Below are 24,648 nucleotides of genomic sequence, written 5' to 3'. Positions count from 1 at the left end.
ACTGAACCCATTCACTGGGTCAAATGGAAACTATCTCTTCCCTACAACTCTACAAAGTAGGAATTACTCCATGAATGAGGGAAACTGAGAACCCATGACTATGGGTATAGGTCTTCGTACTAATCAGGATGTGCATAAAAGTGTGTGTGGGGAGGTGGGGGAGCAAAACCCAAAGGAATTTTGGCAAATGTAGAAAGCCATACCTGGCAACACCTGAGATTCTGAGCTCGGTTAGTTCAATTCCCTCACTCTACCACTGAGGAGACTGGTGCTGGAGCAAAAGCAACTTGCCTAAGGTCACACAGAGCATTACTGGTAGAGCACAAACTAGAACACAGGCCTGTCTGGCTGTTTTCCCTCTGTTCTGATAGTTTGTGGCCTTCAGTTCATTCTGCAACTGACCTTCTTCCTGCTAAGTCTCCTAAATCTGGTCCCAATCCACTAGGGCAACTTAAACAAAATAAACTCTCACCCTAAGAACACAGATGGGGTCTCTTTAGTGTCCCTGGTGCTAAAAGTTACAGGACTCTGGAGTCACATTTTCAAGCCTCACTGAGAGTCACAAGGCTAGGAACGTCCTGGAGAAGGTTGAATGACACAGGTCTGACTCTACAGAGCCAACAGCTTCCTCACTGGCCACTCATCCTCCATCCCCCAACCACGGATCTGGACCAAAGGAAGTGAGTAGGTGTATTCCAGAGAGCTGGAGAAGATCCCCTTTGGATGGTTTTCATCACAAGAGGGCAGCATGTGCCAGCAAGCAATTAATCCATTATGTCAGTGGCTCCCGAGGATCCAGCTGTGCTGGGGGCCTGGTGACATCGTTCTTTAAGACTCCATACCAAGTACATAATGTTAAAAGGAATTTCCTTTTAAGCCTATTCACCCTTGTGTCCAAAGACACTGGTAAGCAGAGAGCTGGCCCGAAGGCCCGGTAAAGAACAGTACTGCAAGTCTCTGGGTGCCGAGGGTTTAGGTTCAAATCTCAGTCCCGCCAGTGGTTGTGTGACCCTGGACAAGTAACTTAGCTCTTCTGTGCTTGGCTTTCCCATTGTAATACTAGTACTCCCTTCAGAGGGGTGTTTGCTTAGAGGAGTAAATTAATATATGTAAAGAACTTAAGACAGTACCTGACCGGTAGTATGGGCTCCAGAAGTAGTAACTCTTATCTGATCAGAACCTTTTCCTTCCAGCATGGCCTTAATGGGCACCAGGGACAAGGCAAGAGAAAAGAGCGGCCTGGCCTGGGCCATCCTTCCCGTCCTTCAGAGCCCCTCCAAAACAACATCACCATTTTCAGACCGATAGCAAGCTCTAGACTTTTAAGTGACCTAGAGCCAGAAGCCATTTCCAGGGCTGAGTACCTATGGGATAAGAACCATTCCCTATACTTGACATCGTCTTTCATTCTTACTTTGTTAAGGAACTGCATATCTGTGTCATATCCAGAAACATGGATTAGGGAGGCCAAAAGCCTGTTTGCATTTTGATTTGATTTCACAGATGTTAGCGAGTATTATCTGGCCTTTCATACTACAATCATGTCGCTGAAGGTCATTTCTTTAATGTGAGCCCTTGGTTCTCTGTTTCCAGCATTCTTTTCTTTCACTCATTAGCACTGCTACTGATTCCCCAGCCTGTTGAAGAAATGAATGCTGGGAGTCTTGAGAGGAGCAGGAGGAGAGCAGAAAGGGAGGTAGAGCAGGGAATAAAGCCAAACAAGTCGGGAGGGTGGGAGATGGTGGGGGAACTCCTGACTCCTGACTCGCACCCAGCTTTGCCTGCTCCTATGACCTTTTCGGGGAACTGGCCCAGTGTGTCTCAGGCTGTCAGCCCAGTGTCCTGGGCACTGGTGTTTATGGAGGCGGCAGCTCATCATCGATTGAGCAGCTGTGGGGTATTTCCCAGTGGATTTGATTTTCTATTTCCCACATTCCTAGGCAATGTGTAAGGTCTTTTTCCTTTCGTCAAGATAATGCATTTATTTCTAATTCATTTTCCCAGGAGGACCCATCGGTGATGAACAACATTCTTCCATTTGAATCTAGTCCAGTGTTTCTCTTTTTTTTTTTCCTCAACATTTTCCCTTCAAGGAGACTTTTTTGATATTTTTTTCCTAATCCCTCTTCCCACCATGGAATTCTAACACCACAGTTACGCTGTATTTCTCTTTATGCCCCCTGGGCACAAACCACTGAATACCCAAGTTCTTTTTGGTCCCCCATGAACCAATTTTCACCCTCTTAGGGGTGATATCCTCCCGGTTGAGAATGCTTGATCCAGTCAAATCCTAGATAATTCTTGTTACCCTTGCCATCTCCAAGAACCCCACTGTCACCCTAAAGACCATTTGCCTTTATACACATTATTCAGCTTCCAATCCAATAAATTTTAGTAGTTACAACGTTCTTATTCCTTCCTTCACTCTTTTATCTGAAACAATATTAATCATTGTGCAAAAACATTGCTTGTGTTGTTTAAAAAAATGCTAAGTGTAAAAGGGGAACAGGCTGTCCTAACAGGGACCGTTCCTACCTGAAGCATTCTGGCACCAGCAGCTTCAGAGCTGAATTTCGGTGACTGCCACCAAGCCTTCGGACAGAACCTGAGGCTGACCAAATTTGCCTTTGCTGTTGCCCCACTTCCCTTTCTCACTTCCTAATTCCCCTACCCTCACAACCTATCCAAGAGATCCACAGAACCCAAGCCACTGCCCACCACCCCGGGTGCCTACCTTCTACATCAGCATCCTCCTGCTCAGTCAACTCCCTCACAACCCCCGATTAATTCCAGAACACATTTGGCTCTTTTGAAAGGGTTTGATCTCTGCAACGTCTTAAGCAGAGCTGAGAAAGCCCACGCATCCATCCATCCATCCATCCATCCATCCCTCCTTCCCTCCCTCACTGTCCCCCGCAACCCGCCCCAGATAGATACTGAATACCTACTTTATCCCAGGTGTTTTGCGGGCTGGTAAGAATACAGTGGTTAGTGTCATGTCTGAGATTTGATTTTTACCCTATTTACAAGTTAATAAGTTAAGACTGTTACTGTTTCATGGATGCTGGCATGACACACGAGACTCCTGGGTCAGACACACAAGACTTTACCATCCACAGAACAACAGAGAGCTGATGGCGAGTAAAATGGTTTCAATAAGGAAATTAGTCAACACTGAAAGTTTTGTAAGGCCAAAGTGAGATTAATCCTGAAAAATGCCCACAGATTTAGTGACATGGAGGTTAAAGGTCACCTTGATAACAGCTCTTTTGGTAAATTGACAGCAGGGAAGCCAGACTGGAATGGGTCAAGAAGTAATTGGATTAAGGATGTCTTTCAAGAAATATATGATGGAGAAAAGATTGGACAGTGCTCAAACGGGATATGGAATTTAGGGGTTTACTTCATCTGAAGTAAGACCAGTTAAATACACGTTAACTGGGAGGGAGACAGGCGTAGGAGAGAGAGAGAAGTGGTGACTGAGAACTCGAGACTCCTGAGGTAAGTAGGACCAGGGCCTACAGCACGGATGAGACACTGAGCCTCTCAGAAGAAGCAGGGCTTGGCCAGGGTGAGGTGCAGAGCAGACGGGTGTGTGAGGCTAGAAGGAGGGTGCTGGTGACTGTCAACATCCAGGGTTAATACTAGACTCTATGAAACAATCATCTCTTCAGGGAGAAGGGGAACCAAAAACAGAGTAGAGTAGAATATATTTCTTCTAAATGTGGAAACGTTTTTCAGGACAATATTTGCCCATTTTGTTTCTGAAAAGACAAAAAGGAAAGGTATTAAGTGAGCAGCACTTACAGTCTTCCCCCAACTGCCCTTCCTCAGAAGGAAGACTCCAGGGCCTACCATCACTGAACATCACTGAAGGAAAGAGGTCAAGGATACTAAAACAGTACTGGAATTGTGGTAAACTCCCATAGAAGGTTCACAATATGTCAGACTCTCTTCTAATTATTTATATATACTTCTTTTTTTTTCCCCCACTCCTCACAGTCACCCTATGAAGTCAAGGAAACTGAGCTACAGAGGTTTGTTTTTTTTTTTTAAATGTTTTATTTATTTATTCATGGAAGTCTGAGAGAGAGAGGCAGAGGCAGAGGGAGAAGCAGGCTCCCCGCCTAGCAGGGAGCCCGATGCGGGACTCGATCCCGGGACCCTGGGACCATGACCTGAGCCGAAGGCAGACGCTTAACCATCTGAGCCACCCAGGCGCCCAAGCTACAGAGAGTTTAAAGTAACGCACCCAAAGAGCCACACAGTTAGTGAGATGGCAGATAAGCCAACATAGGCGGTCTGGCTCCAGTTGGTATGTTCAACCACTTACGCCATGCTGCTGCTATTACCGAGGACCCAGTAAAGAGTGATCCAGGGATGAGCAGAGACAAGAGGTGCTGGAGGGAGAGATGAGGAGACAGTTTATGGCTGGGGGAGAGGTGGATCCATTAAACCCCAGGTACAATGCGCCACCTTAATTTGGACTATAAGCTAAAACACCATCACTACAGTGGTTTAAACAAATGATCAAGACTCGTTTATTTAGGGGAGCCTGGGTGGCTCAGTTGGTTAAGCAACTGCCTTCGGCTCAGGTCATGGTCCCAGGGTCCTGAGATCGAGCCCCACACCGGGCTCCTTGCTTGGCGGGGAGCCTGCCTCTCCCTCTCCCACTCCCTGCTACTCCCCCTGCTTGTGCTCTCTCTGTCAAATAAATAAAAAATCTTTTAAGACTCATTTATTTAAATGTCAATTCTACTCAACTAAATTTATAATGCATCAGTAAATATTTCATTTTGATAAATAGGCCTGAAATGTAATTTTGAAACAAAATCAGTATGATTTTTATTATAACCAAGTGATATTAGACCTTGATTCGGATTATGAAAACAGCCTCATAGCTGGAATAGATCATCAAATATGTGACTAAGATGTTATAGATATGTGACTGATTTGCCCAACTTGTGCATTTGTACTATGATATGTATGGTAGATTCTTATAGCAAATGCTCCCCAATAAACTACACTTCCCTCTACCTATGTGACTACCTTCGTGATGGGTCACGAAATGATACACTGGCAAACACATGCAAGCAGAAGCCTGAAAAGGGCTTGCAGATCGGAGCTTGTCCTCTCTTGCTGCTGGGAAGCCTTCCACTGCCAAGTGAATAATCCCAGGCAAAGTTGCCAGAAACACACGGGCCAGCCAGCAGCCAGCCACCAGCCAGCACTTACCACCAGACATGTGCAACTAAGACAATGCCCCCAGCGGACCCACCTGCTGGCTGGAGCCACATGAACAAGTCTAGGCAAGAGCCTACATTTCTGACACTCAGAACTGGGAATTAAGTATGGCTGTGCTTTTAAGCTACTAAATTTTGAGGAGGGGGATTGTTACTCAGTGAAGGATAATTGAAACAATACATAAAAATTGAGGAAGGCTAGCTGCTGTATTAAATGACCCCAAATGCACAACGGCTTAAACACAATAGATGTTTACCATTCATAGAAACAGTTCAAGAAGGTTTCAGATTGGTGACAGGGCCTCTGTTGAATACAGTCACTTAGGGACCCGGGCTTTCAGTTTTTGCCATCTTCAATGTGTGGTTGCCATGGTCACCTAGGCACCGTAAACCAGATAGCAGAAGCAGAGAGAGCACAGAGGGCAGCAGATGGGAGATTGTATGGGCCCACTCAAGAAACAGGGCATGGCCCTTCTATTCATATTTCAAAGGTAGAACCAATCACATGGCCAACCCTAACTGCAATCAAGGAGTGTAGGTGTGGGACTGGGAAGGTGGGCAAACAGTCTGATGAACTCACAGTTCGATGCTACAGACTTATATTAGCTTTTTAGGCACAATGAGAACACAGGGAACCTAATCCATGTAAATCTTCATTTCTTCATCTACAACACAGGGAAATAATTGTTTTTGCTAGGTTGTTATAAGGATTAAATGTAAAGTACTCGGTAAGAGTGTCTGGCACATGATAGGCATTCAGTAAATGGTAGCTATTAGCATTCTTACTGTTACTAAGTTGAATGGTGTGAGAAATCAAAGAGTATGGAGAGGAGTTACACTAAGCTATCCGGAGAGCAGTAACATTAGTCATGACATGTCTAAGTGCAGTCACAAAAGTCTAACTCAAACCAGTGTTATCAAAAAAAGGAGGGGACTTATGAGGATAGAAAGACAGGGTGTAGCTCTCCATGTCAAAGGAAGACCTGCCAAACTGGAACCGTCTCCAAGATTTCAGAGGTTGGAACTCTTTTCCCTTTTCATGTTATACGCCACTTACATAGATCTTTGCTTCATTCTCTCCAATGACACACCCTTTGAATGTTTCAACAGGTTCCAGAATTTTTCTGCTGATTTTCTAATATATAATATTGTTGTAGTTGTATTTTTAAAGGGTGTCTATTGGCTATGAGTTGGTAATTGCTGAAGTTAGGGGATGGGGACATGGGAGTTCACTACACAGTCCTCTCTACTTCTGTACACATGTGAAAATTTCCACTAAACAAACAAAAGAAAACAAAAGCCCAAGACTGATCTCATCCTGACTTAGAGATTCAAGAAGAAGGAGAGATGCACTTGACTGGCCCATCTTACATCACATTTTTAAGCAGTGATTTTCTGCTTTGATGAAAACTCTACGAACTACAAGGGGAATGCTGCCATGATCAGCACTATCATCTGTTTGGCTGTGGGTTTTCTGGATTTTGAGAGAAATGGCTAAAGTGATATAGAGACATCAGGACTTGACAGGGTTGGATGAATTCAACTACAACCTTTTCTTGACCTTACTGATGGCTAGAACACATTCCCCACTTTCCTCACATCGTGTCACCTTAAGAAAGGTTGAGCTATCTTGGCAGCGTTTTCCTTGAGCACCTTCATATTTAATAGTCTCAGGAGAGAACAGATCAGAGAAAAAAAGCACAAGAACTATAAAAATTACAGATCTACTTTCTAGTGATGGGGAAAATGAACTCAGGATAGTCACGTATGTATTAAGGGTACCTAATCAGAATATCCAGTACATAAGAGATCCTCTGGTCAGCAGCAGAAAATAAAAGAGGTTGAGAACAGCTACTACTCTTTCTTATAAGATTTTTTCCCCCCCAAATAGCCAAGTGATTAGGAAGGAGTATTCCCTTCATTTCAGGTCAGTCCCAAAAGATGATTGCTATCATTTTCACTATAGGATGTATTTTCTGAAGAAAAAAAAAATCAATTTCTCTGCATTACATTCTTCATAATCATATCCTACGCATTGGTTGATCTCATCTATTATACTGACCACATAAAAAATAAAGGCTGAGGGGAAAGATGCTGATAATCTTAGAAAAAATTCTAAGGATGTAGGGAGCATTTGTTGACTATAATCTAGTACTCTGTCTAAAAAGAAAGAGCATATTGGAATATAACCTTTACAACTAAAATCTTTGCTAGTCAGTCTTGATATTCAAATCATTTTGTATCCAAGTCAGACTTTTTTTTCACAAAGGTGAAAGGACTGTCCTTTCCGAAGACAGATATCACAACATATTCCATCCTACATTTTTGTTTGTTTGTTTGTTTGTTTTACACACTATGTAACATTCACATTCCTTCCATTGGGTGGTAGAGTCTGTGTCTTCTTCCTGTGAACTTGGGAAGAACTTGTGTCCCCCTCGACCAATGCGGTACAACGGAAGTGACTCTCTGTGACTTTGAGACGAACTCACAAGGAAGTCAGGCACTTCTGCTTTGCCCTCTTGGGGCAACTGTTCTTGGAATTGAGCCACTGCTCTATGAAGAAGTCATGCAGCTACACGGACATGTCATGTGCAGATATGCCAGCAAACATCCCCCAGTGAGGCCCCAACCAACACCTAACATCGGCCACTAAATGTGAGAGTGAGCCTTCAGCGCTGATTCTGGCCCCGGCCCGCTGAGTCACTTCCATCTCTAGCTGATAATGCGTGGGGCAGAGACGGGCTGTCCCTGCAAACCCAGCCCAGGTTGCAAATTTGGGAATAAAATAAATGATTGTTATCTTAAGCCACTAAGTTAGAGGTGATTTATGATGCAGCAAAAATAATTGAAAGAATGAATATGACATTATTAAATAAGTAAAACTCTTGTCTTTTGTATATGGCAGAATAAATTGTTGAATGAGTATGAATAAGTGGAGTATTTTGAAGCAGTCATGAGGGATGAATTAGATTTATAGGTAGCCACATAAATAGATCTCAAAAAATATAGTGAAAAAAAGTGAATAATCCAAATGATATATAGACAAGAAACATTTACATACATTTTAAAAACATACCCAAAGCAATCATATATATTTTTCAGAGATTCATAAAATCTAATTAATATGTAGAAGGTAAATCAGAAGGACATACATTAAATATACTAGGGTGTAGGTCTATGGGAGTGGGAATGGGGACAAAGGAAGAAAATAATTTAAAAGAAAGAACCACAAAAAACCCAGAACAAAGAGTGTTGTTATGTAATTATAAAACTTAATTCACATTTCTTCTGAGCACACAGCTAAAATCTACTTTCCAGCCTCTTGTGCATTTAAGTGTGGGCACATGATTGCATTCTCACCAACGGAATGTAGGCCGAAGTGATATATGCTATCTCCAGGCCAGGCCCTTAGAAAGGGCAAAATGGCCTTGACAACTTAATAGAAAGGCTGTAACATTCCCATTGGAATATAAACAATGATCACAGTATGTCAACAATGACAAGACAACTCTGTGACCGCAGTGGACCGAGACAGAGCACAGTCACTCTGTGAGCATGTCTGAAACAAGAAACTGACAAAAACACTGCAACTGCAAATATAATTATACACCCCCATTCTTCTAACAGTTGGTTTTTTGGCAATGATGATTCTAGCTCAGCTTTAAGTGTACTGCCTTCTTATATAAAATTACCAAAGTATACATTCGAAGAGCCCCCAACAGGACCCAAATCACTACTGGTCTCCACTTCCGTTAACCCTTCCTGAATCACCCAGGACAAGTTCAAACCTACCAGCTTGTCCAATTCTCTTACAAGGACGCCCCTGGTTTCCTCGGCTAGCTCAAGAAACCTCACCTTGTTTCACCTCAGTTGTGTGCTGGGTGGTCTCTGGTTGGTGAGCTTTGACAAAAGTGGAGGCTCTGGAGATCTGGCTTCAACCCTTCCCCGCCCAAACTCTGACCCGTTGACCTGAAATTGGTTGTATACACCTCAAATTCCTTGAATCTCCATATTCTCAAGGCCACCTTTTCTGAGACAATAGCAGCTGAGTATGAGCTCCAAATAATCCATTGAGCCCTTCAGTGTTAGGTCTATATTTCATTCCTGGGACTTTTGAATTCTGATCAGTTTGTACTGTTCTTTGTGAAATTTTGCTTCTAAGCATTTAACTCAGCATTCTATTATCTGTCTGGTCTTAACTATCACTCGTCTATAAGAGAAAAGTCTTAACTATCCACAGTCTTAACTATCCACAGTCTTAACTATCACTCGTCTATAAGAGAAAAGCCTATAGGGAGGGACACAGACCAGATAAACTCAATGAGGCTGGTCCTGATGGCTGATGACTCTCAGCCCTGCATCTTATCTCATCAGCCCTGCATCTTTGGAACAGATTTTGCCTTGGGTCATTATTCGTTTGCTAGGGTTGCCACAACAAATTCAACAAACTAGGTGGCTTAAAACAATAGATACTGATTCTCTTACAATTCTGAAGATGAGAAGTCTAAAATTAAGGTGGCAGCAGGGCCATGCCCACTTTAAGGCTGCAGAGAAAAATCTTTGCTAGCTTCTGGTGGTCGCTGTAATCCTTGGCTCTCCTTGGCATATGCCAGCAGTGCTCCAATCTCTGCTGCTGTCATTACGTGGCCTACTTCCCTCCTTGTGTGTCTCTGCATCTCTAAACCTCCCTCTCCTAACAAAGACACCAGTCATTGGACTTAGGGTCCACTGTGATCCAGTAGGACCTCATCTTAACTTGATCCTACTTCCAAACAATGTCACATTCACAGGTACCTGGGGTTTAGACTTCAACTTAACATTTTGGAAAAACAATTCAACCCACAAGATATTTTAAGAATTACTCTTTTTAGTTTTATCTTCCTAGAGCTCTTTTTGTTTTGTTTTTATAGGAGTCCTCAGTTGGCACCAGCTGGTCCTTGGCCCAGATGCTGGAGACATGTAGTTACACAAGCACATTATCTGTGCAGTAATGCTCAAGAGGTCTTTGTAGTCAAAGTCTGCATTCAACTTCAGACATCTTTTCCTTCATGGTATCTTGTTATTATTGATAAATCATGCATACAACTTTCCAAGTTGCACAACTGCATCAAGGACAATCCGGTATTGCAGTGGTCACTTTGGGGAAATCTGACATGAGCAAACTGTTCACTTGATAGGCACCTTAGCACAAAAAGGAAACAAGATCCCAACTATCCAATGGTATGATTCTACCTGAAATGGTAGAATCATTCAGATTCTATCTGAAGTGGTATCATGTTGATAACGGTAGACTGTGATTAAGTTACATATGCAAATGTAGAGTAACCACTAACAAAATTATACAAAGAAACAGACTTATAAACACTATAAATAAATCTAAATGGAATACTAAAAAATGTTCAGGTGACTCACAGAAGACAGCAAAGATCAAAAAGGAACAGAAGGAAGAAACAGAAAAATAAAATAGCTTACTTAAATCCTAACATACCAATAATTACATTAAATGTAAACAGTTTACATACATGAATTAAAAGAGATGGACACAATGGATAAAAAAGCATTTTAGCGCCTACAAGGAAGAGACAAGACAAATTACCAACATCAGGAATGAAAAAGGAGATATCAGCAGACATTACAGACTCAGCAGACAGTGAAAGGATAATAAGGGAATATTACAAACAACCCTATACACATAAATTCAACAACTTAGATGAAACTGACCAAGTCCTCAAAAGCTACAAACTGTCAAAACTTACCCCAGATGAAAGATAACTTGAATAGTCTTACAACTACTAAAGAAATTGAATCAACAGTTTAAAACCTTTTGATAAAGTTATCTGTAGGCCAAACGGTTTCACTCCTGAATTGTACCAAATATTACAAGAATAAATAACAGCAATTTTACCCAATTTCTTCCAGAAAACAGAAGAGAAGGAAACACTTAAAAGTGAGTTTTGCAGGGTCACAAGATAGAAGATTCACATACAAAAATCAACTGTATCTCTGTTTACCAGCAACAAACATATCAAAACTGAAATTAAGAACCACAAAACCACTTATAATTGCTCCCTCTAAAAGAGAAATACTTTAGTCTAAATCCTTTTTTCTTTTAATTTAAATTCAATTAGCCAACATATAGTACATCATTAGCTTTTGGTGTAGCGTCAATGATTCATTAGTTTTATATAACACGCAGTGCTCATCACATCACGTGCCCTCCTTAATGCCCATCACCCAGTTACCCAATCCCCCCACCTACCTCCCTTTCCACAAGCCTCAGTTTGTTTTCCAGAGTCAAGAGTCTCTCATGGTTTGTCTCCCTCTCTGGTATTCAAGATCTATAAAGAACTTACCAAACTCAACACCGAAAAAACAAATAATCCAGTCAAGAAATGGGGCAGAAGACATGAACAGACACTTCTCCAGAGAAGACACGCAAATGGCCAACAGACACATGAAAAATGCTCCACATCACTTGTCATCAGGGTAATACAAATCAAAACCACAATGAGATATCACCTTACACCAGTTAGAACGGCTAAAATTAACAAGACAGGGAACTTCAGTCTAAATCTAACAAAATATGCACAGGATCTATATGGAGAAAATTGCAAAACTCTGATAAAAACATTTTTAAAAGACCTTAATAAATAGAGAAACTTACTATGTTTATGTTTTGAAATTCAACAAACTAAAGATACCAATTGTCCCCAAACTGAATTATAGGGTTACTACAATTTTATGAAATCTCAGGGTTTTTTTTTTTAGTTCTAGAGAAACTGATTCTCAATACAAAAAACAAACAGAAAATAAAAAGGGAAAGAAAGAAAAGTTGGTGGAATCACACTACCCAATTTTCGAACAGTTATTATATAGCTACAATAATCAAGGTAGTGTGGTAATGTGGATTACACAGATCAATAGAAAAAGAGTGCCAGAAATAACCTACCCAATGTAGCCAACTGATGTGTACAAAAAGGCAAAAGCAAGTCGAAGGAGAAAGGATGGGTTTTGTTTTGTTTGGTTTTTGCTTTTTCCAACAAATGGTGTTAGAATAACTGTACATTCTTAGGCATAAATAGGAACCTTGACTTAGACCCTCACACCTAATACAAAACTTAACCCAAATGGATCATAAATCTACATGTAAAAGTGAAACCATGAATCTAAAAGACAATATAGGAGAAAATCTTATGAGTTAAGCAGAATTCTTAGACATGACATCAAAATCATGATCCATGAAAGAAAAATACCAATAAACTGGACTTAATCAAAACTAAATCCTTTTGCTCTGAGCAAGACCCCGTTAAGAGAAAGACTTGGAGCAATATTTGCAATTCACAATTCTGACATGAGATCTATATTCGGAATATATAAAGAACCCTCTAAATGCAACAGTAAGAAAATAAAAAATTCAATTAGAAAATGTGCAAAAGACTTAAGACATTTCACCAAAGAGGATATTCAAATGGCAAATGGTATTTAATGGTAATATAAGCCATGTAAAGATGTTCAACACCATTACCCACTAGAAAAATGCAAATTAAAGCCACTATACATCTACTAGAATTGCATAAAATAAATTCTACAATGCTAATCGCTGGTGAGGATATAGAGCAACTAGATCTCCCATACATAGATGGTAGGAATATCAAATAGTACAGCTACTCTAGAGAAGAGTTTGGCAGTTCCTTATTAAGTTAAACATAGACTTACGACAAGACTCAGCAATCATACTCCTGGGTATTTATCCTAGAGAAATGAAAACACACATCCACATAAAAATCTGTACATGAATGTTTATAGCAGCCTTATTTGTAATAGCTGAAAACTGGAAACAATCAAAATGTCCTATAAAAAGTGAATGGATAAACTGTAGTACATGCATACAATGGAATATTACTCAGCAATAAAAAGCAACATGATACATGCAACAAACTATTGATACATGAAGGGATTTCAAGGCCATTATGCTCAGTAAAAAAAAGCCAATTTCAAAAGTTTATATACTATATAATTCCACTTACATAACATTCTTAAAATGGCAAAATTATACAGATGAAGAACACAGTGGTTACAAGTATGGAGAAGGTATGATTATAAAAAGGTTAGCATCAGAGAGTTTCTTTGTGGTAATAGAACAATTCTGTATCCTGATTGCTGTAGTAATTTTAAGAATCTATATATGTGAGTAGGGGGTGCCTGGCTGGCTCTTTTGGTGGAGCAGGCAGACTCTTGATGTCAGGGTTGTGAGTTTGAGCTCCATATTGGGTGTAGAGATTACTTAAAAATAAAAATCTTTAAAAAAATCTATATATGTGATAAAATTCCATAAAACTACACAGAAATTCAAGTAAGGTCTGTCATTATAAGTATTATACCAATGTCCATTTCTTGGTTTTGATAATGAACTATGCTTATACAAGACATCACCACTGAGGTACCTGGGGAATGCTGGGTGAAGGTACACAGGAATTTTTGGTACTATTTTTTGTGATTCCTTATGAGTATAAAATTAGTTTAGAGGCACCTGGGTGGCTCAGTCAGTTAAGCGTCTGCCTTCGGCTCAGGGCATGATCCCAGGGTCCTGGGATCCAGCCCCGCATCGGGCTCCCTGCTCAGCAAGGAATCTGCTTCTCCCTCTGCCTCCACACCTCCCCCCACTCGTGGCTCATGCTATCTCAAAGAAATAAAATCTTTTAAAAAATTTATTTTTAAAATACAGCTAAGAAACTGATGGTGAGGCTTCTAAATACAATCTAGACTCTAAAATTTCCCTAAAATTGTTTACCTAGACCAATGAGATATGAGAAATTTTATCTGCCTCAGATATGGATCCACCTAAGTCCTGTTCCACACTTTCCTGTTTATCGTTCCTTTCTCTTCCCCCTTTTTCCATCTTCAGAACGATCCATACTCAAAGTCCCTTAAAATTGCAACCTCCATATGAAGAGGTGCCTCATGTTTCCTAATGTGTCAACTTCTGATCCTAGCTACATTCCAATCTTTGTGTCATTGTTAAGGACTTCCCAAATTCCATGTTGGCCCATACACTCCAAACTTTCCTGAGCACTATCAAGCAGGACTTCTTTTGGTGGGTCCGGGAGATACAGAAACTTCATATTGTAAACAAAAAGGTCTCTGGAAAACTGTCCCATTCTAGCCCCAAAGAGGAAGAACTAGAGCTTCTGAGTGATTTTATAAAGGAGATCCAAGGGAACCTGTAGTATCCAAATCCCAATGGGTCCCTTAGCCTAACAAGGTGATTTTTTTTTTTAAGATTTTATTTTTAAGTAATCTCTACACCCAATATGGGGCTCAAATTCACAACCCTGAGATCAAGAGTCACACGCTCTGCTGATTGAATCAGGCAGCCCTCCCACCCCCACCAGGTGGATTATTTCTGATGGAAGGACAGAAACCTTTCAAAGTGACACCAGTTGCACTATAAATCCTACAGCTGTTTCTATAATTATAAAAGTGTATTTTTCAGAATTATAAAATTATCAGGTGGTAGGTTAACTTTGCCCCCGTCTGATCTACCTATAGCTGGCCCTTTCTCACTTCCTCTCCCCCTCCCTTCTCCTTCCCCTTCTCTTGGAAAGACTTTAGGAATAAAAAATCAAAAATGGATCAAAAAGTATTCTGTTGTTATTCACATATTTATACAGTCCAGATAAAATTCAATTTTTTTTAAAGTCTCAAGCTTTACACATAATGGCTCTTTAAATTTTTCTTGCTAATATACAGGAGGAAAAGCTGTTTGAATAAATGATCTTGGTTACTAGGTTATCAGATCCAAGAAGTAGGAAAGTTAAAACTTGACATGATATGAATTTTTGGTTTATGAACACAGAGGTTAATTGTATATCAGAAAATCTTTAAAAGATGCAAAATGTATAGCAATGGAGTAAAAAATATTAGGTTTATGTTTTTTTGTTTTTTTTTAGTTCTGTGTTTGGAAGAAACAAAATGTGTTATTTTGGTTAAGGTATTAAGTAATAAAATGTTTGAGACTATGCTATAGTACAGTTATAAAACAATATATCTCATACATATGAGATAATAGTTGTGGTCTATTTGTTAAGGGAACTGTTAATTTTATTAAGATGGTAAATTCAATATACTACATGTTTATTTAACATGCTCATCAAGGCAACTGTATTTTAAAACTGAATTAAAACTGTAATCTTAGTATGTGTTTACATGAGTCTAAACAAATATTTGGGAGGGCTTGAGAAAGGTGCATTAAGGGAAGGCATACAAACCCTTCACTGCAAATCATCACCTGATATAACAAGAGTCATATTAAAATTAGGGTTTCTTTCTGTAAAATGACCCAATTCATTCTGTACCCAGATAGTAGAGTTTCTTTTTATTTAAGTTTTTTAGGATTTATTTATTTGAGAGAGAGAGAAAGCACAAGTGGGAGGAGCAGAGAGGGAGGGAAGAAAGAATCTCAAGCAGACCCCTAGCTGAGCTGGCTGTGGGGCTGGATCCCCGGACCCTGGGATCATGACCTGAGCCCAGAAGTTGGACGCTTAACCCACTGCACCACCCAGGCACCTCTAGTTTCTTTTTAAACACACTGTGAAATCTCTATACTTGTGGATAGTTATAAATTATTTTAACACAAAGTTTATTTTTTTTTGAAGATTTTATTTATTTGAGAGAGAGTGTACACAGGCGGGAGCAGGGGGCACAGGGAGGAGGAGAAGCAGACTCCCCGGTGAGCGGGGAGCCCTGATGCAGGACTTGATCCCAAAACCCTGAGATCATGACCTGAGCCAAAAGCTGTCAAAGTTTCTTACTTTTGAAAAGAAATGAAATTTCTTATAATCATCATCACTTATTGCTGCTTTTACATTTCCAACTTGTAAAATTGTCTTGCATTTAAACTGGTGCAGCCACTCTGGCAAAGAGTGTGGGGGTTCCTCAAAAAGTTAAAAATAGGGGTGCCTGGGTGGCTTAGTCGGATGAGCGTCTGACTCTTGGTTACAGCTCAGGTCGTGGTCTCAGGTCCTGAGAACGAGCCCTGCATTGGGCTCTGCACTCAGCTTGGGATCTGCTTGAGATTCTCTTTCCCTCTGCCCCTTCCCCAGCTTGCGCTTTCTCTCTCCAAACCAATAAATCTTTAAAAAAAAAAAAAAGTTAAGAATAGAACTACCCTTGGGGCGCCTGGGTGGCTCAGTTGGTTAAGCGACTGCCTTCGGCTCAGGTCATGATCCCAGGGTCCTGGGATCAAGCCCCACATCGGGCTCCCTGCTCCGCGGGAAGCCTGCTTCTCCCTCTCCCACTCCCCCTGCTTGTGTTCCCTCTCTCACTGTCTCTCTCTGTCAGTTAAATATATAAATAAAAAAAAAATCTAAAAAAAAAAAAAAAAAAAAGAATAGAACTACCCTACAATCCAGCAATTGCACTAGGTGTTTACGCAAAGGATAAAAAAAAGATTCGAAGGGGTACACACACCCCAATGTTTATAGCAGCATTATCAACAATAGCCAAGCTATGGGAACAGCCCAAGTGTCCATCACCTGATGGATAAAGAAGATGTGGTATATATACACAATGGAATATTACTCAGCCATCAAAAAGAACGAAATCTTGGATTTGCAACGATGTGGATGGAACTAGAGTACTATGCTAAGTGTAATGTCAGTCAGAGAAAGACAAATACCATATGATTTCATGTATTTGTGGAATTTAAGAAACAAAAGAACATGGTGGGGGAGGGGGGAGAGAAAAGCCAAGAAATAGACTCTTAACTACAGAGAACAAACTGATGGCTGCCAGAGGGGTAGTGGGTGGGGGATGGTCTAGATGGGTGATGGGTATTAAGGAGGGCACTTGTGTTGAGCATTGGGTATTGTATGTTAACTGATGAATCACTAAATTCTATGCCTAAAACCAGTATTACACCACTGTATGTTAACTAGCTGCAATTTATTTTTTTAAAGATTTATTTTAGAGAGAGCAAGCATGTGAGGTGAGTGAGGTGAGTGGTGGGGGGCGGGAGGGGGCAGAGGGAGAGGGAAAGAATCCTCAAGATGACTCCTCACAGAGCACAGAGCCTGATGCAGGGCTAGATCCCAGACACTGAGATCATGACCTGAGCCAAAATCAAGAGCCAGCCACTTAACTGACTGAGCCACCCAGGCGCTCCTAACTAGCTGGAATTTAAGTAAAAAACTTGGGAGGAAAAAAAAACTTCCTGCATTTAGATGCTTCTTAATTATGTTTATATTTTGTCTCTAGGTCAACTCCTCTTTATTTTTCCTTCTCCAACTGGAGAATGGTAAAACTACCAATGTGTCTTTTAGAACTAAATGTTTTGGGGCACCAGGGTAGCTCAGTCAGGTGTGGCCAACTCTTGATTTTGGCTCAGGTCATGATCTGGGGGTCATGGGCTCGAGCCCCATGTCGGGATCCACACTCAGCAAGGTGTCTGCTTGTCTTTCTCCCTCTGCTCTCCCACCTCTCTAAAATAAATAAATAAAATCTTTAAAAAAAAATAAATGTTCTCTGGATATCATGGAATTGCTACAACCTGTAATTTGCTTCATCTTATAAAAGGATTAATAATAGAATGAACCGAATTGTTTAGTACTTCAAATTTTAACTCACTTGAAACTATTTTGAGAGCTCCTTTTAGTTTTCTAAACACAGGCTAAAAGAACAAATACTGAAAAATCCTAAGAGAAATTTTAAAAAGGGATGTAGGGGTGGCGCCTGGGGGGCTCAGTTGTGTCTGCCTTCAGCTCAGGTCATGATCCCAGCGTCCTGGGATCAGTCCCCCCTCGGGCTCCCTGCTTCAGAGGGGAGCCTGCTACTCCCCCTGCTTGTGATCCCTCAGTCAAAAAAATAAAATCTTAAAAAATAAATAAAAATAGCGATATAGTATCAGAGAAAAAGTACCTTTGAATCTTGATGAAATAGGCCTTTCCAGGAGATCCTGAGTTCTTGAATCTTAAAAATCCTCAAGGAGCAGATAATCCTCAGATGAAGTCTGTGAACTCAAGACCCTCAGATCCAAGTGATAATCTTGGAGCAGACAACTTCCACCCAGCACCACAGAACAAGATGAATTTTCTGATATTCAGTTTTTTTGTTTTGTTTTGTTTTGCTTTGCTTTACTGCCAATCACACTTACTACTGTACTTTGGTGCCCTCTAGCAATCGCCTAATGGTTTCACAGAATGCTTTTACATTCTCTCACTGTTGTACTCTCATTATCCCATCTTCCCTGTGACATAAGAAAAGGCAAAACTCCTGTGTTTTTCCTCTGTCCACAGCTACTGTTCTAATGGACTGCCAGATTATTTTCATTCCCCGATCTGAACTCACTGATGAAAAAAATGAACAGCTGTTACTTTTTATATACCGCAGATCCTTTCTGATATTTTAATTTTTCTCGTATTTATTAACCCCAACCTCCAGCCTTTTAAAAACAGGAATCTAATCTCAAGTCAACAAAATACTTTTGCTGAAACTATTATAGTACACACATTATAAGTTCATTAGAAGTGGGAACAAATCCTGGGTCTATCCTTGGGGCAATGGTCAGTGTGTTCTCCTCAGACACTTTCCAGCTTGATTTGGAAGAACTCTTACTTTCATTCAGTGAATCTGCCTGCCTTAGGGGACAAGCAGTTGTCCCTAATGTGATAAATTTTATTTACCTAACATGATAAATTTTATTTACACTCCCAGTATGGTCTACCCTCAATCCTTAAGCCAATCATGTTTCCACCGTTCTTTTCAACCAACATAGCACAATGTTGGATACAGCTAAAGCAGAGCATAGAGGAAAATTTATAGCTTTTATACAAAGTCTTTCAGAAAATAAAGAGGAAGGACCACTTCCGAACTCTTAAAATGAGCCCTTCACTACCCTGATACCAAAACCAAAGATACTGCAAGAAAACTACAGACCAATATCCCTCATGAATATAGATGCAAACAATTCTTTAACTAAACATTAGCAAATCGAATCCAGAAATATACAGAAGTGTGGTTTTAACATTCAGAAATCAATGAAATTCATTTTATCAGTAGATTTAAAAAAGAAAACCCATATGATTTCATTTTTTTTAAAGATTTTATTTATTTATATGAGAGAGAGAGAGAGAGCACATGAGCGGGGGGAGGGGCAGAGGGAGAAGCAGACTCCCCACCGAGCAAGGAGCCTGATGCCGGACTCAATCCTGGGACTCCAGGATCATGACCTGAGCTGAAGGCAGTCGCTTAACCAACTGAGCCACCCACCATATGATCATTTCAATAGATAAAAAGCATTTTACAAAATTCAATATACATTTGTGATAAATCCTCTTGGGAAATAGGAACAGAAGACAACTTCCTCATTATTATAAAGGGTATCTACAAAAACCCCACAGCTAACATAAACTTAAGAGTGAAAGACTGAATACTTTTCCTTTCAAGTTCAAGAACAAGCAAGGTTTTCAGCTTTTAGGGCTTCCACTCAAATCCTACTGGAGACCCCGGCCAATGTAATAAGAGAAAAGCAAAGAAGGGAAGAGGAAGGGAAAGAAGAGCAAACAATAAAAACAAACAAAAACCCCAGGAAGTAAATAAAAGACACACAGGTTACAAAGGAAGAAATAAGTATTTTCTATTTTTGGACAGTAGGATTGTATATACAGAAAACTACAAAGAATCCACAAAAAAGCTACTACAGTGAGTTTAAGATCACAGCATACAAAGTCAATGTACAAAAACAAACTGTTTTTACATAATAGCAGTAAACTGGAAATTAAAACTTTCTAAGAACCGTATCATTTTTAGTTAACACTAAAAAACATGAAATACTTAGGTATAAATCTATCAAATTATATGCAAGATCTGTATGCTGAAAACTATAAATTACTGAAGACATCTTAATAAACTGAACTAAACAGATACTGTGTTCAGTTGTTAGAAGAGTCAATACTATTAAAGACTGTAACAACTGATAATGCAATCCCAATGAAAATAGCAGTCAGAGTTTTTGTGTAATTGACAGGCTGATTCTAAAATTTATATAAAATAGCAAAGGAACTAGAAAAACTAAAATTTTTTTGTCGGGGGTAGAAGTTTGGAGGCCTTGCACTATCCAACCTCAGGACTTACTATTAGCAGTAATCAGCACAGTGTTAGTGAAGGGCAGAAACAGAGAGAATAGACAATCCAGAAACAAACCCACCCATGTATGGATAATGGATTTTTGACAAAGTATAAAGATAATTGGAGAAATAATAGTCTTTATAACCGAGCAGTGCTAGAATAATTGGACATACATAGACAAAAAAAAGAAAAAAGGACCTCAACCCATACTTGGCACATTAAAAATTAACTGGAGATGGAGCATAGACTAAATGTAACACCTAAATTTTCTACATTGGTCAGCAAACTAAGGCTCCTGGGCCAAATCTGACCTGTTACCTGTTATTGTAACTAAAGTTTTACTGGAACACCCATTCATGTATGCATTGTTCATGGCTGCTCTCATGCTACAACACAGACTCTATGGCCTCCAAAGCCTAAAATAATTACTATCTAGCTCTTTACAGGAAAAGTTTGCTCACATCTGTTCTAGAAGAGATAGAAGAAAATCTTTATTACTCTGAGTTAGCCAAGGATTTCTTAAGATTCAACACCAAAAGCATGATCTGTAAAAGAAAAAAAAAATGGACTGCCATCAAAATATAAAATTTCCGCTCTTTGAAAGATGTTTACAAAATAAAAAGATAAGCCACAGACCAGAAGAAAATATTTGCAAATCAAGTTTTTGATAAATGATTTGTATTTAGAATATAAAAAGAATTCTAAAGACTCAATAACTAAAAAAACAAAAAACCCAGTTTAAAAAAAAATGTATATGAGTTTAATCCTTTGCTTTTAAAGAAGATACAGACAACAAATAAGAATGTGAAAAAATAATTCAACATCATTTGTTATTAGGGAAATGGAAATAAAAAACAATGAGATAAACCATACACCCAGTGTAACAAAAATAAACAAAAAAAGCAAAGTAAAACCATCACCACCACCACCACCACCACCACCACCCACCACCACCCACCCCCATCAATACTGAGTTCCAGTGAGGCCGTGAATCCCCTGGAATTCCTGTACACTGTGGTGGGAATGCAAAATGGTACTACTGCTTCAAAAAACTGTTTGGCAAATTTATCATATAGTTATCATACAACCCAGCAATCCCACTTCTAGAAAGGCACCCAAGAGAAATGAAATCTGTTCACACACAAAAACCTTTAGGTGAATGTTAACAGCAGCTTTATTTGTCATCAGTAAAAATTGGAAACAACCCAAATCTCCTTCAACTTGTAAATGATGAACAAAACATGGTACATTCACAATGGATTACTATTCAGCAATTAAAAGGACCAAACTACTGATACATACAACAACATGATGAATCTCAAGTGATTTTTTTTTTATTTTTTTAAAGATTTTATTTCTTTGACAGAGAAAGACATAGCGAGAGCAGGAACACAAGCAGGGGGAGTGGGAGAGGGAGAAGCAGGCTTCCCGCTGAGCAGGGAGACCAATGTAGGGCTCCATCCCAGGACCCAGGGATCATGACCTGAGCCAAAGGCAGATGCTTAACGACTGAGCCACCCAGGCGCCCTCAAGTGATTTAGCTAAGTGAAAGAAGCAGGCTCAAAATCTACATACCATATGCGATTTCATTTACAGGCCATTCTTTAAAACAGAACTACAGGGAAGAAAACAGAGCAGTAGTTGCTGGAGGCTTGAGCTGGGGGAGGTAGGGGAGCATAGGGAACATTCTGTGGGTAATGAACTGATTTCTATCTTGTGTTGATGGGTATGTGAGCACACACATTTATCAAAATTCATACAACAGTACACTAAAAAGGGTGAATTTTACTTTATGTAAATTATCTCAGTAAACTTTAAAAAATGACAATTACAGTAACCAGTCTATGTAATCTCTGATTTCTGTTGATTCTCATTCACATTCAGGTTGTTTGCATAACTTGCAAGAATCTTTGTTTGCTGCATATTAACCTTGAAAAAGCATTAAGGGCTTGGGATGAGCCTTTGTCCAAAGATTGTTGTGCTTCTGTCAAACTGAGATTCTGAGAATCTTGGCCCATCCAACTATGCGTACTTAAGGAGCTAATCTTCAGGAAAGCAAATCTACACAAAACTCCCAGAGAAACTGCCTTTTCTATTTCTTTTCCTCACCTGCTCCAATAACACCAACACAGCCCTCTTTTACAGATCACAACTCTTGTAGCTTTGTCGTTCCAATGTTCCATTTCCCCACTTGGTCACAGACTTCCCTCCAAAAACTGACCTGGGAGTTTCTATTTTTTCATTTATTTTTTTAATCAACATTTTATTAGCCATCACCAGAAATTGAAGTCCAAAAATGCTTTTATTACTTAAGTAACTGATGTATGACAAAAAAATCAAATCTTACAGAAGAGTACAAGAAAAAAGGAAGCCGCTCCACTACCCCATCCACCTGACTCCAGTCCCCGTCAAGCCTACTCCTTAGAAGTCCTAACGAACTCAACGGTCTGATTTGAGTTCTGATGGTCATAACCTCCATCCCTCCAGTGAATATCCTTATATCTCTGCTTCTTGGTTCATAAACTCCAATGTAAAAAGATAATATTCCTTACACTAGTTTGCCTCCTTGTCACACTTCCCCAGTATGTTAGTCTTATTACTCAGCTTACTGAGAGCCAACTATATGCCAGGTAGTGTTTTAGACCCCATGGATGCAACAGTGAACAAAACTAACGGACTAATCTGACTTCGCAGCACTTACATTCTGGAAGGAGAAAGAGTGACAATAAATAAAGTCTGTCAGGTAGTTGTTCTAGAGCAGGGTAAGGAAAATAGGGAACTTGGGGATGAGGGCAGATCAGTGAGCTTTGCCTTTATAATGCTCTACAAACTCCTGCTAGTATACTTTCACATTTCTGGAGCCAGGAATCCTGATATTTGTATTCATAATTTCAAGTTCAGTTACGTACCACTGGTTTGCTCTGGGGCAAATCACTTAGTCTCCTCAAGTTTCCTCATCTGTGAAGATGAGGATGAAAATCCCTTTTTGATAGGGTTGTTGTAAGGATTAAATGAGATAGTTGTGCTGAGCACAATGGCAGGCGCTCAGAGAATGCTCCCAAATACAAGCTATCACTTTCATTAGAATATCCTAACACAAAACCTTGAACAAGATCAAAAGGCTGATGTGACTGACTTAGGTGTGGTCAATCTATGCCCCCAGCATTAGATGACTGCACAGTTTCATTTTATAGTGAATTATATTCCTCTATTAATTTTTAATTTCTAATTTCAGATATTGGTGGATAATTTTCTTTCACACATCTCAACAAAAGTTAACACATCAAAAAATTACCACAATGATATACTTTAAAACACTGTCACCGACTTAAAATATTTATTGAGTGGCTACTATGCACCAGAATCAGTTCTAGGTTCTGGGGATATAGCAATGAACAAAACAGAAAAGATCCCTGCTTTCATGGAACCCACACTCCGGTGGGAGAGTAGTAAGCAAATATGATGAGGTCAGACAGTGCTAAGTGCTATGAAGAAAATTAAACAGGGAAGAAGATACAGAGCAATGAGTGTAGTCTTCATTAGACAGAATAATCAGAGAGTATACTTTAATAAGACAGGGTAGGCAGAGACAGCCTATCTGAGGAAGTGACACTTAGGCAGAGTTGGAATATTGAGAAAGGGCATAAATATTATGTATAAAAACTGTATCTCACCATTAATTCTTATTCCAGCATTGGCACAATGGGCCTTTAAAAGCTTACGTAGGTGATTTTCCAAAAATAAAGCAAAATCTACCTACTAAGACACTTAATTGTGCCAAACAAAAAGTTCTATGATTTTTAAAAGTTGTGTTATAATAGATGGATTATAAATTTAAATGTACTAAAAAATAAAAAGTACCAGGAGAAAATACAAGCAAATATCTATGTAAACTTAAGATGGGTAAAATCCTTTTAAGCATGCCCACAAAAGAAAAAAACATAAAGGCAAAAATTCATACATGTGATTATTTTTACGAAAAGGTAAAAATGTTGAACAGAAAAAAAGCAAAACAAACCAAAGGAAAGGAACACTATCATAAATAAAACTCAAAGTGAAATAAACTGAAAAGCACATTTGTAATGTATATTAAAAAGTAATAGTCTTAACATTTAAAAATATCTTAAACCATTAAGGGGAAAAAAAAACAAAAAGAGGCAATGGTCATAAACAAATAATTTGCAAGGAAATACAAATGGCCAGGACACCAATGAAAAGATGTTCAACTACAGCCAAAATTAAAGAAATGTAATGAAAACTGATTTTGCACTTATCAGAATAG

General features: G+C 39.5%; 1 non-coding gene across 1 annotated transcript; it reads right to left on the bottom strand.

Moving 5' to 3' along the window:
- Positions 1-7,136: 7,136 nt before the first annotated feature.
- Positions 7,137-7,206, bottom strand: LOC114221263 (small nucleolar RNA SNORD2). The gene has a single exon (XR_003611719.1). It is a non-coding gene; the product is annotated as a small nucleolar RNA SNORD2 (small nucleolar RNA).
- Between the last annotated feature and the right edge of the window lie 17,442 nt (positions 7,207-24,648).

Source organism: Eumetopias jubatus, unplaced genomic scaffold, assembly GCF_037043125.1.
Source record: "Eumetopias jubatus isolate StellerSeaLion01/CBP00866 unplaced genomic scaffold, mEumJub1_p1.0 scaffold_14, whole genome shotgun sequence".
Taxonomy (NCBI): Eukaryota; Metazoa; Chordata; class Mammalia; order Carnivora; family Otariidae; genus Eumetopias; species Eumetopias jubatus.
Note: the sequence above shows the minus strand (reverse complement) of the source record. Positions and strands in the feature narration are given on the sequence as shown.